The sequence below is a fragment of the Eschrichtius robustus genome, chromosome 17 (genome assembly GCF_028021215.1).
Source record: "Eschrichtius robustus isolate mEscRob2 chromosome 17, mEscRob2.pri, whole genome shotgun sequence".
NCBI lineage: Eukaryota > Metazoa > Chordata > Mammalia > Artiodactyla > Eschrichtiidae > Eschrichtius > Eschrichtius robustus.
The window spans coordinates 15,773,088-15,791,402 of record NC_090840.1 but is presented as its reverse complement, the minus strand read 5'-3'; positions in this window follow the sequence as shown (position 1 = coordinate 15,791,402).

The window sequence follows — 18,315 nt, the reverse complement described above, 5'->3', positions numbered from 1 at the left end:
TTGTTAGCTGTGCTGAGAATACTATGTTTGTGGCATTCTTTCCTTGGCCTTTAAGCAGCTCCCCTGCCTACCATATCACACTGTTCATTTTGTCCATCGCAAACCTATGCACAGAGAGGATGAGTGTTCCCCCGGATCACCGGGACCGAACACAGGAGCTAAAAATAGCACGTGCAATTACCAGGCCCTGATCCTCTCCGGGGCTCCTTTAACCTCACGTTCAGCCTCGGGATATTAGAAGATATGAGAAGTTCACTTGTCTCGTGGAGTGATGGCTTCTCTCCTGCGGTGGAGCCTATAGCTACCGCCGTCCAAGCCAGACCCTGGCATTGCCACTGACAAAGAACAGGACACAGGAATTCTGGGCATGCATTCTGGAAATATGTAAAGTGCCAAATACAGAATTATCAGGATGATTCAGGGCAAGGTGGTGTCTGTCTGGAAAAAACAAAGAGGTCAGGGGAAGATCATTAGAGGCACTGGGGAACTGCCTCAACTTCCAGTTGACTTTGCTTCTGTGCATACCGCCTCAAAAATGTCCACTCTCCTAGTCACTGCGTGTCCAGGTGGGAGGCTGCATGGCATTAAATCCCTTGGAAGTCTATCCTCGCCAGCCATCTTGAAGCTGAAAACCATTAAAATCAGAGTGAAAGAAAATCCTGGCAGTCTAAGGAACATTTCCATCAGAGAACAGATCCCTGGAGCAGTGAATTTTTCATTTTATCTGCTTTTTACTTTAAGGCACGTTTGGGCTCCAGAGGCCTCAACAAGTGACTCTCCAGTGGTCTCCCCAGTACATGAGACCTCCTTTAATTGAGAAGGGACAAAGAAGGGAAAAAGAAAGGGAGTAAGAGAACAGGCTTATAAAAGTAATGAGAACAAAAATGGATGCCATTTTCTGTACAGCTTAGTCAACTATCACCTATAATAAGCACCTAATTTTGTTGGTTATAGTATTTTCATTATAGAAGTAACAGGTTTTCTAGTTCTAGAAAAATTAGAAATTACATGTGAGCAAAAAAGAAAAATCACTCACAATCACATCACCAGAGATAACCACCATACAATGTATTAAATTTCTATCATGTTTTCTTCCAGTGTTTTCTTCATGTATGTGTATGTACATATATTTATGTAAAACAGATACCATGATACACATCATTTGGTAAACTGCTTTGATCACTTAACTATATAGCATACATATATTCTATGGAAATAAATATTTATCTATATAATGAATTTCAATGGCTGCATAACCTTTAATTGCATGAATATACCTAAATTTATTTAATCAGCATTATTGACATATAAGTTGTGTACACATTTTTCAATATGGTGAACAGTTCTAGAATAAACAGCCTTATACAGCTGTTCTTACACACCTGTTTAATTATTTCCTTAATACAAATTCCGGGAAGCAAGGTTTCTAGGTCAAAGAAAAGCACATTTTCAGGCTATTGATTCATTTAGACCATTTAAAAATAGTAAGCAAAGAAGGTCAGAATAATTTTTCTTTAAAATCAAGCTGAGCAACAAAATATTATATTAGAGGAACAAATGAAAAAGTGTATCAGAAAATATAAAGTGTTTTAAAAAATTATTATAGCTAGTAATTTTTTAAACTCTCATTTTAGGTTCCAAATCTTGGTGGTTTGTGGGTGAAAGAGAGAAAGGAAATGTGGAGGGATTAAGGGTTGGACAAAAAAAAAAAAAATCTATAAAAACAAAACAAGGGAAACAGAAAGAGGGACACAGAGGGAGAAACCCATACCACCTACTTCAGTCCTTCAATCCCCTCCCCTCAATTCTTCCTTGGCTTTTAAGCAAACATCTGGATTCCCTGGTATCTCTAAATGGACTCAGCCTTGAGTGTTCAGGCCCAAAACTAAGGAACAAATACATATCCACCCACCAACATTCCCATCCATCTCACTGTGACACTCACCAGGATAGAGACCTTCCTTTTGCTTAGTCTCAAACTTCTTAGCACAATTTTATTGGTTAAACTTTCTATTTCACTTTCAAAAATGTAGGAGAAGGGAAAATAAAATATTTTCTAAAGTTTCTTAGAGTTATGTGGAGTAAAGTTTCAAAGGTGTGTGATAAACTACAATTGTTTTTAAAAGAACTATTGCTTAGAATTCTAAGAAATTGAGGTCTTCAGAAAATTCCCGGTAAATAAGACCCAAATGCCTTTCATAGGCTCCAGAATGATCAGTATCTTGAATACTAGACTTAACTTAAGTTTGGTTAACTTTTAAGTAACCAAGTATCTATTACTTCCTCCTTAATGTTTTTCACCACAGATAGAGCAATTGAATACAGGGTCAGATTAGCTTAGCTATTTTCCACTTTTCGAGTGATACCTGTGGTACCTTGACATTCATTCATTGGACAAGTATGTACTTGGAACTTTTAACTTACATTCTTAACAAATGAAAAAATTCTTAGCAAGAAAAAAATAAACTGGATCATGGAAGAAAGAGCAAATGATGAAGGGGTAGGGAGCAGCACAGGGCACAGCTGGTGAGAAAGCAACCAACCAGCAAGAAAGAACATTCTAGGCAAAGGACACAGATTAGGCAACTCCAGACAATAATATCAAGATTGGTGTAGCTCATTTTTGAATACGAACTCTGTTGAAATAAGGAGAGATGATCCCTATTCAAAGTGGAGCCATATTTGGAGCTTGTCTTAATATTTTCAGACCACTATAGCATAATACCATAGACCAGGTGGCTTATAAACAACAGAAATTTATGTCTCAAGTTCTGGAAACTGGGAAATCCAAGATCAAGGCACTGGCAGATCTGGTGTCTTGTATGGGTCATTCCCTGGTTCATAGATGGCCATCTTCTCACTGTGTCTTCATATGATGGAAGGGTTGAGGGAACTCTCTGGGGTCTCTTTTATAAGGGCACTAATTCCATTCATGAGCACTCCACCCTCATGACCTAATCACCTCCCAGAGGCCACACCTCCAAATACCATTACATTGGGGATTAGGTTTCAACATATGGATTTGAGAGGGATAGAAACATTCACTCTATAGCAGTGCCTTTATAACTTGGACAAGCAGGCATAAAAAACCTCTGACCAAGAAAAAACTAATTTGATTAGTTTCTCTCTGTTCTTAACACATCACACTCAAATTTGCAATCAATCCGCTAGCAAATATTATTTTGTTGTCAGAATTGGGTAAGCGTACAGATCCTGCCCTGAACAAGCTTAAATCGAGTTGAAAAAAAATGAGTACCGGAAGAATTAAAATTCATTGAAATGTTAAACCATAGGCATTAACTGAAAGTTTCAGTGGCAGTTCACCGATCATTTCAAAGAAAAGAGAGTGGTCTAAAGTGGGAGGTGGGACTTTATCCATTCCATCAGTAAACTCTTGTTAAATGTTTATACTTTGGCTCAGTAGTGGGAAAGACACAGACGCTGGATCACTAAAATATGCCTTTATCCTTGAATGGCTCACTGCCTAATGGAGAGAGCCTGAAAATCAAATAAATAATTACAGTTCAGTGTTATAATACAGAAACATACAAATTACTTAGGGAGGGAATTCCCTGGAGGTCCAGTGGTTAGGACTCCATGCTTCCACTGCTGAGGGCCCAGGTTCCATCCCTGGTCAGGGAACTAAGATCCCACATGCCGTGCAGCATGGCCAAAAACAAAATTAAAATAAAATAAAAAATAAATAAATAAATAAGTAAAACAAATTACTTAGGGAACAGAAGGTATTTATGGGAGCACAGAGGAAGACTGACTCCAGGACAGAGAAAATGAGAAGAAAGGACATTTGTGCTAAGGCTTAAAGAATGAGTCAGGTCTTATTTAGGGCTTGGGTTCTAAATGATGATGTTTAAAGTGAACCCTTAAATTACCCATAAGGTACAATATCTACATATACAGTATCTAGAGATCCAGTGTCTAGTAATCCCAACACAGCCAGATTTTCCTCCAGTTTAGGAACAGATTGTTTCTTCTCCTTTGAGCACCAGATGAAGAGTTGGCTTGTGTTTATTGGCTCTGTTGTATGAAAAACACTTATCTTTAAACACTGGGATTACACCCTCTGTGGTGAGATACTCGCATGAACATATGAGAGTCACACTGGGTCTGAGCAGACTGAGGAAGCAGTAGATACAAGCCTCCCATCTCACATTCATTCAGAAACACAAACCCATGGAGCAGAATGGGCGGGCAGACTGTCCTCTTTCTCCCCGTCTCTCTGCAGAGCGTATAGTTGAATTCTCAAACATTAAACTCACACATGATACAGTTGCTCATCCTGTGAAGGAAAGGAGAATCGTAGTGTAGATAGATGGACAAGATGTGGGATGACAGGGAAATGGGAGACGATCTTGGCATGATCAGAGAAAATTAAGAAGTCCAGGATGGCAAAATTACAGGATAGGGTACAAAGAGATTGGCCAACTAGGGTTGGACAGCTTGTCGTATCATCGGAGACTTTGGATTCCACTGGTATTTTTTAAAACAGGAGGTGACAGGATGGGCCTTATTTTTGGAAGGACCATTTTTGTAGCAGGTGAGGATGAGGTCAGCCCATTTTTTCCTGTAAAAGGCCAGATCATCAATATTTTAGGCTCTGTGGGTCATATGTCCTAAGGCACATGTCTTTGTCACAAGCACTTATATCTGCCTTGTAGCACAAAAGCAGCCGTAGACAATGTGTAACCAAATGGGCATGGTTGTGTTCCAGTACAAAAACAAGCTGTGGAGCCAGAGTTTGCTGACCACTGGATTAGAAGATGGTGAGGTGACCGGTGGAGCAAGCAATAGTAATCTAGGTAATCTAGGTGAAAACCACCTGTGTCAGTGGTTTTCAAAATGTTGTCCCTGGAGTAGCAGTACCACCATCACCTGGGGGTGGGTCCCAGCACTTTGGGTGTGAACAAGCTCTCCAGGTGATTTTTTTTTTTTTTTTTTCACTGTTTAAGGAATTTTTATTGAGGCAAGAATTTTATAATCCAAATTACATTTCCTTGCTCAGTTATCAGTTCTGCTATTTAAAACAGAAGTGACATTCTGAGCCACAGCAAAGAATTACAAAATTAGGGAAAGGAATGCTTTAAATTTTTGTACTTTGCTGAAAATTCTTTTTCCCAGGGTCTATAAAACATTAATTTGGGGCTTCCCTGGTGGCGCAGTGGTTGAGGGTCTGCCTGCCAATGCAGGGGACACGGGTTCGAGCCCTGGTCTGGGAAGATCCCACATGCCGCGGAGCAGCTGGGCCCGTGAGCCACAGTTACTGAGCCTGCGCGTCTGGAGCCTGTGCTCCGCAACAAGAGAGGCGGCGACGGTGAGAGGCCCCCGCACCGCGATGAAGAGTGGCCCCCGCTTGCCGCAACTAGAGAAAGCCCTTCGCACAGAAACGAAGACCCAACACAGCCATAAATAAATAAATAAAATTTTTAAAATGACTAATACTCTCTAAAAACAAAACACATTAATTTGTTTTCTATACTTTACTATTTTTTTGTTGTTTTTAAATCAGTAAATAATCTAGGACTAGCATTATGTTTGCTAGACCTGGCATTTGCTTGGTACCTAAGTTTCAAAGTTTCCTTTCCTTTATTTTAATTTATTTTATATTTTGCAATGTTATTTTCCATAATATTTAAGTTTTTTGATGTTTAGGTATTTTTCTTTGGTGAAGCACGAGTTTCTTTCCGCGGTCCCTGATCATTTGAAACAGTTGGAACCCCAGTGGCACTGATAACTGCTTTCTGGGCAGCCTCTTTTGCTTGGTTCTCCGGGTGATTCTGCTAAAGTCTGAGACCCACTGGTCTAAGACACTTGGAAGAGAATGCATTTCCACATTTTGGAGGGGCAGTAGGAAAGAAGAGGATGGGATAGATTTAAGATGTTCTAGATAGACAGGATCTCACTTTCTAACATAGTGATGTACACACAATGGATAGGACTTTGGTGGTTATTTGGGTGGGAAGCTGGGGAGGTAGACAAGTGTATTTAAATTGTCTTCATCTGTTCTGTTCACTTCCTGATCCCCAGTGCTTATGTTGCAGGAAGATGGGGTGTGAGAGGATGGTCATGTCCCAGGTCTCGGGTGAGTCCCTGGGATGAGCTGCCAAGTGAGGATCCTTGGCTTTGTGCCGGAAAGAATTCAGGAGACATAGTAAAGTGAAAGCAGGTTTATTTAGAGAGATATACATTCCATAGGCAGAATGTGATCCATCTCAGCACGGCCCCAGGGCGTGGGGATCGTCTTGGAAAGTGAGAGGGACCCCAAAATACGGGGTGGTTAGTTTTTAAGGACTGGGTAATTTCACATGCTAATGAGTGGGAGGATAATTGCAACTATTTTGGGGAAGGGGCGGGGATTTCCAGGAATTGGGCCACGGCCCACTTTTCGGCCTTTTACGGTCAGCCTCGGAACTGTCATGGCGCTTGTGGGTGTGTCATTTCGCATATGCTAATATATTACAATGAGTGCATAATGAGGCTCAAGTTCTACTGGGAGTTGAATCTTCCGCCATCTTGGGCCCGGTCACTTCTAACCAGTTCATGTGTATCCTCAGTGAGTATGTCATTCTTTTAAAGATGGTGCCCTGCTACCTTTCCTCCTGTCTCACCTAGAACACTACTGGTAAGTGCTCAGAAAGTATTTTTTGAATGGATCCATGAGTGATTCTTTCAAAGTTGACAGCTTAGGTGACTGAATAGATGAGGAACGGTATTCGTCAAGACAGAGAACACATTTTATCGTTTTTGAGCAGTTATGAGGAAAGAGGATAAAGGGATGTTTATTGAGTGCCAGCTTTACCTACTAGGTGCCGGGCGCTATTTTACATATGTTACCTCATTTGTTCCTCAAAACAGTTTTGTTTCGTTTTGTTTTTTCTGGCCGAACCGCATGGCTTGTGGGATCTTAGTTCCCAGACCAGGGATTGAACCCACGCTCTCGGCAGTGAAAGCGCCCAGTCCTAACCACTGGACCGCCCGGGAATTCCCTCAAAAAAGTTTTTAAGGAGCTATTATCATCACTGTTTTCCAAACTAAAACCATTGGGGTTCCAGCTGGGGTAAAGAAGGCAGGCAGCTAAACCCAGGCTCGTGCCACTTTTCAGAACAGAGCTCTGTTTTGAATTTTGGCCAGACTTTGCAGAGTGGGAAAGCTTTAACTATAAAATATTACAGAACTTGACTGCTTACAAAGCAGTTACGCTGATTACTTCTTTTGAGGGAAGCCACTTTGTGTAGCAGAAAAAGCATAAAGTTCTAGGTTCAAATCCCAGTCTTGTCACTAAAGAGGTAGCCACAGGAGGAGGCAATGACAATAATGAATAGGGCTGCTTTGCAAGTCAAATAAGACGTAAAGCACCTGGCATAAGACAGCGCTCAGCGGATAGTAGTATTTTACAATCATTGCTAAGCTCTTCCTATAAGGATGATGATTGCCCCCCACCCCCGGCCACGGAGTCACCTGAGAGACCTCTCAGTTTAAGTCTTACAAGTACCTCTTAATGAGTTTCCCCATTTTGCCTAAAGGACTTATCTCCTGTTCAAGATGTGTTGACTTTTAAACAGGTTTTGAATTGGGCTGAGGCCTGTTCCATTTAAAGGCTGGCGCGTTAGCTCACGCCTTTACTCTTGGCGGCTACAGTGGTCCTTCCCCTCCAGGGTTTCAAGCTCTACGCATACTGGTTTTCCTTTTTTTTTTAAATAAATTTATTTGTCTTATTTATTTATTTTTGGCTGCGTTGGGTCATCGTTGCTACGCACGGGCTTTCTCTAGTTGCGGTGAGCAGGGGCTACTCTTCGTCGTGGTGTGCAGGCTTCTCATTGCGGTGGCTTCTCTTGTGGCGGAGCACAGGCTCCAGGCACGCAGGCTTCAGTAGTTGTGGCACGTGGGCTCAGTAGTTATGGTGCACGGGCTTAGTTGCTCCGCGGCATGTGGGATCTTCCCGGACCAGGGCTTGAACCTGTGTCCCCTGCATTGGCAGGCAGATTCTTAACCACTGTGCTCTTTTTCCCGCCAATCTGCAGCTTCTACACAATTTTCCTGTGTTTACTCCCTTAGTTGTCAAGTCAAACAGAGGGTTGGTTTAGGGGATCAGAAAACAGGAGCTGAGGAGAAAGGTATTCTTAAAAGAAATGCCTTCTTGTTTCAAAGGAATTCACTCACTGTTATGAAGGCAAAACAGAAACAGTCTGGAGAAAACTGGACTTGCTAAAGCGGCAAAACCAATCACCAGTCCCTACTTTGCTTCCTTTTTTTTTTTTTTTTTTTCTGTACTTAGAAGAGCCTAACAGCCTGGTGGCACCCCTCCACTTTCAGAACCTGAGGACATCACTTTTCCTGTCCCTGAAGGACAAGATCTGGACAACACCAGTGCCTTTATCCCAGAAAGGTTGGTTTGTGACCTTCTTGCTTTCTAGTATGTTTCAGGTGATTTTAGAAAACAAGACTACTGCTTTGCAACATGCTAGGTAAACAGCAGTTTCTATTTCAAGGGGAAATCATACTTGACCATCTAGCCGCCTCAGTTCCACTAGATTAGAAAACAAGCAGAGATAAACACAGCTTTAGTGGAGTTGGTTGTGCACTAAGGAAAGGAATAACTGGGCCTTTTAAGATAAATGGACCTGACAAAGGGCAAGTTCTGCAGAAAGTAAACATAGCTATAGGAGAGTTATTCTGAACACTGATATCTGCAAATGAAAGTTGAATCATGTTGATGGAAAGGTCTTTTTCCCGAGATTTGTAATAAAATCTCTGCTCCCACCCGCCCCTCCCTGCACGATTTAGCCAAGCTGATCAAAATCATGTTGTCAGAAATGGCGGAACTAATTTGTGACTTTTTCCCAAATCAGTTTTGATATAATACAAGATTAAATGAATAGTTTCCCTTTTTTTCCCCTCTAACACAAATTAGAACAAATTGCACTGTTCTCTGTGTCCTGTTACACAGACTGACTTGATAGAAAATTCAGGATTTTATTGCAAGATTTGGAGAATTATTATCAGAGATCCATTTTCCCTTGACATTGATTGGCTTCTTAAAGGATAACTGGTGATTTCTTATTGTGAAATTGTAGTCAAAATGATAACATTTGGGATGGTTTTCAGGTCTAGTCCAGAATTCTCAGGCTTTCTCAGGATCTGCTCGTTTTTTTTGCCCTGAATTTATTAACTAGGTTTGTAAGCACCAAAGTATCCCAGTTAATGTTTCTTCTGCTCTGTGATAAATTGGAAGGGGGGAAAAGTCACGCAAGCAATCATTGTGGTGATTTGTACTCATAGCAATTCACACTTACAGCCCTCTGCCAACTATACCCGCGTTGCAACTCCCGACACTTAAACAGCAGTTTCTCACATGAACATATGTTATGCTCCCCTTTTGAGGAAATGAATCCCAACCTCAAGCACACTAGCAGGCCGTGATTAGTTCTAATCCCTAGGTTTTATGATAGGAAAAATGACTATGAGAAAACGAGGGAACCATAGAAAACTGAGTTAGTTTTCTCTTTTCCATAATGGCATCAGCTCACTGCCCCAAACGTTCCTTCAACGTGCTCTTCAAAATGTCCTCAAGAAAACCATCCTGAAATCCATAAAACTAATAAATGCGCTCCTTAGAGTTGTTTTGCTTTGGTAAAATATTTGGCAGGAAAACGCAGTCAAACGGACTGCATCATATTAAATGGATTTTATGTTTATTGACTACTTGTAGCGCTACTTAATTGATTTATGTCTGCTTTAGAAAGGTTTATGCTATGAAACATAAAATATATCATTTATAGTTTATTAAGTCCTGCATTTGGTAAAAATTGGCATAAGGCCCTAGGTCAGGAACTTTACCCTTCGGCTATAGCACTGTTTCTATGAGAAAATCGTATTTGATACACTTTATTTCCACTTACAGTAAATTTCCTAGGAATATAATCCACAGGTAAAGGTGCTTGTGTTTCCCAAGTGCAACCCACTGTGATATTCCCATGGCATTCAAATGAGGTTTTTCTGTCTTCTTTTGTGATTTTGAGTTAAAATAATAAATGAGAGAAAATAGTAAAAAATAGAGTATATCTTAGGACCTAAGGTTTGTATTCTGGTTTTTAGAACTGACAGGAGAGGTCCAAGACCAGATAGAAAGCATATTACAGTACTACTAAGATTCTGAAAACTCTCTTATGATAAGTCTATCTAGGTCTATATAAGTGTCTTTTTTTAAAAAAATTTTTATTGGAGTATAGTTGATTTACAATGTTTTGTTAGTTTCAGGTGTACAGCAAGGTGAATCAGTTATACATACACATATATCCACTCCTTTTTTAGATGCTTTTCCCATATAGGCCATTACAGAGTATTGAGTAGAGTTCCTTATGCTATACAGTAGGTCCTTATTAGTTATCTGTTTTATCAGTATATATAGTAGTGTGTATGTCAATCCCAATCTCCCAATTTATCCCTCTCCCCCTTACCCCCCGATAACCATAAGTTTGTTTTCTACTTTGGTGACTCTACTTCTGTTTTGTAAATAAGTTCATTTGTACCCTTTTTTTAAGTTCCACATATAAGTGATATCATATATTTGTCTTTCTGTGTCTGATTTCACTCAGTATGACGATCTCTAGGTCCATCCATGTCGCGGCTGTAAGTAAGTCTTAATACAATGACTCCTGCTGAGCGGGTAGACTAGATGGGTACCAACATCAAGAGCTAGAACCTGGTCTTATGTCACCAAGGTGACACATAAAAGGGGTACCATTAGTGCTGAACCCGTTGCCCCAGCCCATTCCAGGGCCTCATCCCATCCTGTCTGCCAATTCTGTCTCCCCAATTTTCCCTCCAGAACAAGTTCACAAGTCTTGTTTCTCCTGTTCCCCTAATACCACCAGGGCCGTCTACTGAACTCATCCCAGTCCTGTGAGCAAGAACCAACAAATAAGTGACATGAGAAATAAAACTCATCCCCTCTGTTTGAAGATACAGGAAAAATTGTGAGCAGAAGTAGTGTTCTCTATTAGAATTTCTTTGAATTGTCACATCCAGTGCCGCTTCTCTTTTGAAATATGTCAAGGGTAATAACCATGAAATGTTACCTTTTTGTTTGCATTCTAAGCACTAACCAACATTCAGTTAATAGCATTCATGGATGAGAACACCGCTTGAGTCCTGTAAAACGGTGGCTGATGTACACAGTATTTAGATTTGGCTTTAAAATGTGCTTTTGTTAAGACATATTTACATATGGGCAGATCTGATCTCAAAATTCAAGCAAAATTAAATGGAGGCATAACTCAAGAGAGTTGGGACGCTGTCTTGCCTCCTTACCCTGAAGTCTGCTCCCGGCCTCTGCCTACCGGTGCTGCCGGGCAAAGTCTGCTAACTTTCCCGATGGATGTTAACGCACCAGCCCAAACTTCTGCCTCCTGAATCTCTCTTGACTCAGAGACCTTTGTTTTGTGCTTTGTTTGGGATTGCTTCAAACGGCTTCCTTGGCTAGTGGGTACATTTCATGTAAAAATCAGTGTAAATATAGAAAACTGGGGCTTCCCTGGTGGCGCAGTGGTTGAGAGTCTGCCTGCCAATGCAGGGGACACGGGTTCGAGCCCTGGTCCGGGAGGATCCCACATGCCGCGGAGCGACTGGGCCCGTGGGCCACAACTACTGAGCCTGCGCATCTGGAGCCTGTGCTCCGCAACAAGAGAGGCCGCGATAGTGAGAGGCCTGCGCACCGCGATGAAGAGAGGCCCCCGCTTGCCACAACTAGAGAAAGCCCTCGCACAGAAACGAAGACCCAACACAGCCATAAATAAATAAAAATAAATAAATTTAAAAAAATATATAGAAAACTGAAAAGTCAAAGTAAGTTCTTATTGAGAACAATGAAAGTGCTGTTAAAAGCAAGGTTTGGTGCAGATGAGGCACCCTGGCTTGACAGTGGATGGCATGTGTGTGTGCGCCCAGCAGATTATTATGCGAGAGCCTCCCTCTGCTTTGTGGATTACACAGGCTGGCTTCCGGCTCCTACCTAGCCTGCCTTCCCACTTTTTTTTTTCACAGACAAAATAGACTTTTTTTTTTTAATAATCATTTAAAAAAATTGAAGTATAGTTAATTTACAATATTGTGTTAGTTTCAGGTGTACACTGAAGAGATATAGTTATATGTATATATATATATATATATATATATATATATACATATATATATATATATATGTATATTCCTTTTCAGATTCCTTTCCATTATAGGTTATTATAAGATATTGAATATAGTTCCCTGTGCTATACAGTGGGTCCTTGTTGTTTATCTGTTTTGTATATAGTAGTGTGTATATGTTGATCTCAAACTCCTAATTTATCTCTTCCTCCCTTCCCCACCCGTTTTCTTTATGGCAACTTACAGTGTAGTGATGGAGCCAGACAGACCAGACTCCAAATCCTGGTAGCGATGCCATTTAGGAGCTGTGGAAGTTTGGGTACTTGACCTTCCTGAGCCTCAGTTTTGCCATCTCAAAATGGGATTGATTACACCTTTTTGAAAACAAAGATTACTGTAAAGAGCACATTATCTGATACATCATCTCCTTTTATCAATTCTGCTTTAATTTACATAGCAATATAATGTACTGATTATTTTCTTTGGCACTAAGTCTTGTACTTACAGGAGCAAGTAGTATTGTTTTATTGGACTTGGGGAGTAGAGAAAAGTTTCTTGGCTAACGATCAGTAATCAGTTAAGTTTTGCATAGTTATTTCCTCCATTTTGAGGGTGATTCATCCTTTCTGCTTAATTGTGTGTAGGTTTGAATCCCATTCTGGAATAGCTTCCTGAGATAGACTGCATTCATAATACTGCTCACTGTAAACCTAAAAGATGCGTTTACCTCTGGGAAGTTATTTATGTTGTAGCTACATATTAAAAATGCTTTGGTAACGCTGACCAAATCGATGCTGAGTCATGGCCAGTTGAATACATTTATTGTGACTGCAGTAGTGTTCCTCATCCTTGAAAACCAGGTCCTGTGGGCCCTTCTCTATGAAGCTTTCCTAGATAGCCTGATCCAAAGCTCTCTCTTTTTCCTCTGGTGTCCTGTTCTGTTTTGCTTATAGTACCCAATTCAGCTTTGTTTTAACGTTAGCTTCATAACTTTCCCACTAGAATATAAGATCTTTGAGAACATGAAGTATGTTTTAAATTAATGTAAGCAATGGTCCAGTGGAGAAATTGGCCAAAGGTTTGGATCAACCCTAACCGCTCTGAAACCTTCTCTGAAAAGTCCAATCCAGGGGCTTCCCTGCTGGCGCAGTGGTTAGGAATCCGCCTGCCAGTGCAGGGGACACAGGTTCGAGCCCTGGTCCGGGAGGATCCCACATGCCGCGGAGCAACTAAGCCCCTGCGCCACAACTACTGAGCCTGTGCTCTAGAGCCCGCGAGCCACAACTACTGAGCCCGTGCACCACAACTACTGAAGCCTGAGCTCCTAGAGCCCGTGCTCCGCAACAAGAGAAGCCACCGCAATGAGAAGCCTGAGCATCGCAACGAAGAGTAGCCCCCACTCGCCGCAACTAGAGAAAGCCCGCGCACAGCAACGAAGACCCAACACAGCCAAAAATAAATAAATTAAAACCAAAAAAAAGTCCATTCCAGTCCAAGCCTACCAAGCCCTCAATTCCTGTGATATTTATTCCAACCAAGCAATTTAGGCTTTGTATATTTTCACGTTAGTCTCAAATAATTTTACATTTTTTTAAAAAGCCCACAAATAGATTACAAACTTCTTGAGAGCAGGGACTATGAATGAGATAAATGAGAATATCTGTGAAAGCTCTAAAAAAGCATGATCAAATGAAAGGGCAGTTGTGTTTTTGCTTTTTCTTAGTGCTTACCACATAGTTTGACACATGGAAAGAGTTCAACCTATACTTGTTATGGACTAACCACAAGTATTCACAGAAGAGAAGTTTCTACTTAGGTGGCTAGGCCTTTGGGGTCAACTTTTGTCATTTTTATCCTTCAATAATGTGGAAGAAAATAGTTTTAAGAGCATGGGAAATTACCACAACATCAGAATATTCAATGATTTCTGAGGTGAACCAAGATGGAAAAGAAAACTGACCCTAATAACACAGAGGGTGAGGGTGTAAGTCCCATTCCACTCGTGAGGCATGTGAGGATGGCACATCTCACCCCACTCAGGCTGTAAGCCAACAAGACCCATGTCTGGGTCACCTGGCAGAAATGATCAGCACAGCTGAGCAAACAAATCATGTAATTGATCAACTGGTGATGCTCAAATCCAACTGTCTCCTAATATTATCTAGATTTCTTTAAGTAGGTTGTCTAGGAGACATTATCTGCTGATAATTATGCCTCCAAGAAATGTTTCCATGATAATTTTGCAAGCCCAGAGCTGTATGATAGAACGATATAAATCTAGGGAACAAAGGTTCTTTATTAGTCAACCATGAGTCATTTTTTCAGTGAAAAGATATTTACTGAGCACATACTATGTGCCAGACAAATTTAGGTGCTGGGATACATCAATGCAAAAAATGAACAACATTCCTTCTTTCAAGAAGATTATATGCTGGTAGCTGAGAGAAATAACAATCCATAAACAGAAGTATATCTGGGCAGGGAGTGGCAGGGGTGAGGGAGTGGGAGGTACAAACTATTGGGTATAAAATAAGCTACAAGATGTATTGTACACCACAGGGAATATAGCCAATATTTTGTAATAACTGTAAATGGGGAGTAACCTTTAAAAATTGTATAAAAAATCATCTTTATCATATTGCTAAAAACCTACGTATACAAAGGTCAATTTCTGATTCTGTTCTGTTCCATTACTCTATCTGGAAATAAGTACACATTGCACTTGTTCTTATAGGTGAATTTTATATTGTTTTGTCAAATTCAAAAGGCAGTTGGAATTTTGGTTGAAATTGCTTTAAACTTATAGATTCATTCATTTGGGGTAGAATTTATATCTTTATGTTATTGAACATTCCTATCCAGGAATATCCAGGAATGGAGGAAATAGATCTCTCCAATTATTTATATTGTCTTTAATGTCTTTCAACAAATTTAGATAGTGAAAAGTATCATGAAGCAAAATAAAGCAGGTCAAGGGTATTGAGAATGACAAGGGGTAGACAACCTCACTGAGAAAACAAAGACTGGGAAGGTCTCTCTGAGGAGGTAATGTTGAAGGAAACTGAGATGTATGAGTCTACAAGGCAAGAAGCTTCCAGGCATGGATGTAGTGGTTACAATAGCCCTGAGACACAAGCTGGCTTCGTATATGGGAGGAACCGTAAGAAGCCTTGTGTGGCTGGTGAGAGAAAGGAAGAGTGATGAACAGGATGCAGATCATGTTGGATCTTAGAGATCAGCTTATATTCTGAATATTTTGGGAAGCTTTTGGAGGCTTAGGAGCAGAAAAGTAACATGATCCAGGTTATATTTTTAAAAGATTATTCTGGCACTTGGAGGGGAGCAAAGAGATCCTAGGAGAGACAAGATTGGAAGGACAGAGACCAGTCCAGAGGCGATTACATCGTCCAGGCAAGTGGTGACAGTAGTCTGGGCCAAGGGGGAAGTCGTAGAGATGGCGAGAATCAGTTAGATTCAGAATATATTTTGAAGGTAGTGCTGCAGGACTTGCTAATGGATTGGATGAGGGAAGTGGAAGAAACAGAGGAATCTTACCGCTCTCATCATTGATAGATATCAGGAAATAGTCACTGAAATTCAGCCGCAGAGGAATATGTGCACCACGATATGACTATGCCAATACTAAGGTGAAAGAGTTAAGCTTGTCAACCAACTGCTTAACCTTAAAGCAACCAATTAGTGACTGAATACAGCTGTCAGTTGCCAAATAAACAATTGAAATGATTCTGCCATTTCTTTCAACAGTTTTTGCATGTATGTGCACGTCTATGTTTCTACTTATTATTTATATGTACAACCTATATGGCCACGCAGAAATCTACATCTGAAGGACACTAGGTCAAAAGTCTAAGGTTACTGTTTTTATAGCCCAGCAGTCTAGTACTTTGCATGAAAGAATACAACTGTCTAGAGATTTCCAAGTATCTAGCTAAGTAGCTGTAATTTCTCATTTTTATCCAAAGATTTGCTGTCATATAGAACATAGCAATTGTGGAACGATATCATCCCAGAATAGCAGTGGCATACACCTCATTAATGATTGCTCTACTTAGACCCGTTCAGACCCGAGAAAAGTACCCAGAATATAAAATCGTAAGTAATTTGCCATTGGGCAAGAACACCACTCAATAAATCTGAAGAAAATATTCACAAGAGCAAATAATACACAGAGACCCAGATGGTAAAACTGAAAATGAGATTACAATGCCTTGCAAGAAACGAAGCCGTAGTCCTCAGATGTGGGGTGATTTATATATTTTTTTGAAAAATCAAAAATTTATATCCACCTGGTTTTTCAATGCAACTTATTCAGATAAATCAAGCTACTCAACAGTAACATTTAATATTGACGTTTATGATGTCAAGGAACCTTTACAAATTATTTCACAAGACATACCACTGTGGGAATATCTAATTTTTTATGGCTGAAGGATGAACCCGAGGCAAAGGCCCAGCTAATGTCCTGCCTGTGGCAGCTGAGCAACTAGGCGAGGGAGCCAGGAGGAGAACATAGGGAACAAGAGGAGCAGTGCTGCGTGGGTGAAAGGCAAGACGTGGACTTAGTTCACGTTACTCACTGACTCGTGCATTGCATTATTCAGCTACATTGCTCTCTTTGGCATAACTTGGATAGATTCTTTCTTTTTTTTTTTTTCCTATTTCAGCAACAGAAGTAGAAATATTTTTATGCTAATAGCCATGTAATAGACATAATCAAAGTAACACTAATGAAAAGAAAACCAGATAGGATGGAAGATGAAAGACAGCTATGAAAGACATTCTTGAGCATGTCAAGAAGTAGAAAAATATACTAAGGATGGAAATTTCAAAGATAACTATAAATATGTATTAAAGTACATAAAATTTGGCGTGACACAATTGTGGATGACATTGAACTTCACTGAACTTATATAAATGATGTCTTCAGGAATCAAAAAAAAGCGTACGAGTGAAAATACAGACACTAATACAGAACTAAAAGGAGGACGATGACCCAAGGAACAAGGTAATTAGAAAGTCGTAAAATTACCTTTTAGAGCAATCTTAATGTATTTTAAGTGAGACTGTTGTCAGGGATATTGGCGTATTAACATGACTCTTAAATATTCAGAGCAATCTGTTAATAAAACTATCAGCCAGAAAGAACTGTCTTCATTATAGCAAAGAAGACAAAACAAATCCCTGCCTAGTATACAAATCCTCAACACCAAGACTTGGGTGAAATGACACCTTTATGCTAAGCTCTCGAGGTCAACAAACAGTCAAATTGGCTGAGAAATGACTAAAGATATAGATAGCAGACTCTTTTCATAATGGATTGAAGGTTCCTAAAATATATACATATTCTTTGTGCTGCTGACTCATTATGAAAAAATGAAAAAGTTACCCACGCACACATGAGCTACACTTTGAAATACTTTGGACCTAAAGCATGTAGTAAATGCTCTGTCCCTCTGCTGCCAAACGGGCCAGTCAGTTCAGAGAGAGTTTGCCTACATAATGCCAGACATCTGTGCAAAAGCTGCAAATTTTGGTCAAGGATTTTAATGTTTTGTCGACCTGGTGCCAAACATCTGGATATTTGAAGATATCCAGATAATTGACTGATATTTTAACTTTTCATCCAGATGTTTGGCATCAGAATGAAATACCATCTTACTATGTAAGAGCATTTGTGATGTGAAAGTGCTCACAATATACCTTTAATATTAAAAAGGGGTTTAAAGTCATGTATACAGTGCGATCCCAGTTTTCAAAACAGAAATTGTAGATATGCCCACAGAAGAGAACTCAGGCGGAAACATACTAAAATGTTTCATTTACTCTCTGGGTAGTGGGCTTATTGCCGATCTTCATCTTACTTGTAGTTTTTAAATTTTTCCTAATGTTCTTCAGTAAAACATGTATTGCTTTTATAACCAGAAAAGCATTTTAGTTGTGTGATTAGGCAGTGTCAGTTAATTTGGAAACTAAAAGAATTTAATTTAGTCCTTGGCATTGTGTACATACAATTGCAGCTGTGAACCTACTGGTAAGATAGGCTGGTTTTGGAAAAGCAAGTTAAAAGTAAGTTAGCAAAGATATAAAAGGTCTGGGAATCTAAGGGTTACTAGGCATGCCTGGCTGGAAACAATGGGC